At 42.2% G+C, this 1,637-nt stretch overlaps 1 protein-coding gene across 1 annotated transcript in view; it reads right to left on the bottom strand.

Moving 5' to 3' along the window:
• LOC115873509 (keratin-associated protein 10-8-like) overlaps positions 1-1,637 on the bottom strand; it is a 7,883-nt gene that overhangs the window by 5,534 nt on the left and 712 nt on the right. The window lies entirely within an intron of this gene.

The following is a 1,637-nucleotide window of genomic DNA, read 5'->3' as shown; positions in this document are numbered from 1 at the left end:
GGGAGAGGATGAGGGAGTGAGGTGTGTGGTGTGAGGAGCTCTGGCCTGTGGGGTTTTATATGCCTCTCTGGCTTGTGTTGATCCTCAGGAGGCTGAGCAAGCCTTCCCTTTCCTTGTTGATGTTTAGCGTGCGGAGTTGGAGAACCTCGTTCATGCAGTTTCTTTTCTACAATTAGGTGTTCACTCAGGAAACTGGTTAGCATGTCTCAGAACTTTGTTCTCCTGGTCTGTTTTCTGTTTGGCCCCAGGAAGTTTGTGAGGAAATATTTGTTCCATGCAAGCTTTTGATGTGTTTTTGAGGGGGACATGGTTCCAAAAAAAATGCTTACATTGTGCACTTCCTATTCCTTTTAAACAAAGAAAAAGAACATAGTTTATGGAATACAACTTGTTCAGGACAGGTGATCCTAGAATAGGGAGCCAATGGTCTCTCCCCTTCAGATCACTTCTGCTTTTTTCAGGAGCATGTGCGGAGACTCCAAACCCAGGGTGTTATCCCTTGTTTCGCTTGTGTTTCTTCAGTGTTTGCAGCAAACGCTCAGGTGCCTCCTTCCTTACGTCTCAACCCAGGCTCTGGATTCGCCCTTTTCTTTTTGCCACAATAAAAGATGAAGTCGTTTATCATCCATCGTGCTAACCTTTCATTTTAAGATTCTTAAAATGTGTCATGGATACGTTGTAATAGTTTGGTTGAGTATAGAACCCTAGTTTTTATCCACTGTTTTCTCCTAGCTAGGAAAACTGTTTCCACTTGTAATGATCCATTTTTCTGAAGAAAGACTGATGATCACGACTTGTCATTTCTTTGTAGTTTGCCTGTCTCTCTCTTTGGTGACCTTCTTGATTTTCATCTATTCATGTTCTGAAATGTCATAAGAAGTTCTTTGAGGACTGTGTCATATTTTCCTTCCTACGTTTGAAACACAACGAGTCCTTCAATGTGAAAGGTTATCTCAGGGAAATGGAGAGTGGATCTCCATCTGTGGCAGTAGTGACATCATCTCCTGTCAGCTTGAGTGAGGGGGTGGTGTCTAGCCTTCATTCAGTTCATTGCCAGTGATGCCTCTGGGTGGGCATGGCCTTCTCTTGCGGATCCTGGGAACTCCTGTCTTCCTTTCTTCATGGTTCCAGATTTTTTGCAGCTACTGACAAAGACTACTGGTTCCTTATTATTCCAAAACACTGGGTGGGGCATATAGTTTCAAAGTGTTTTTACAGATATGGCCTAAACCCATTTAAAGATCCAATTTTAATGACTGAAACAATTGGTCTTACAAACTTTCTATTTTCCTACTTCCCATATTTTCCCCCGAAAAGCAACCAAGTAAATAGTGTGGCTTTATCTGACCTCTGGCTAGACAAAGATGGGAAACTTCCAGGAGGGAGAGGTCAAACAAACATCTTTTGTCTATCTTATGATTTATTTTTCCAGTACCCCACTCCCAAGGTACCATAATGTATTAATCTAGGTACTTTAGAGAAACAAATCCACAGCAACTCATGTATAAGAGAGTTTATTTAAAGAAAGTGTGCATCACGAAAACATCCCAACCCATTGCTGCCCAAGCCCACAAGTCCAACATTAACCCATTAACCCAACACCAGTCCACAAAGTCCTCCACCTCATAAAACAGAGG

This window comes from Echinops telfairi, unplaced genomic scaffold (genome assembly GCF_000313985.2).
Source record: "Echinops telfairi isolate 266 unplaced genomic scaffold, ASM31398v2 ScPeMD7_7469;HRSCAF=8507_0, whole genome shotgun sequence".
NCBI lineage: Eukaryota > Metazoa > Chordata > Mammalia > Afrosoricida > Tenrecidae > Echinops > Echinops telfairi.
The sequence above is the reverse complement of the archived record's forward strand: the minus strand, read 5'-3'. Positions and strand labels throughout refer to the sequence as shown.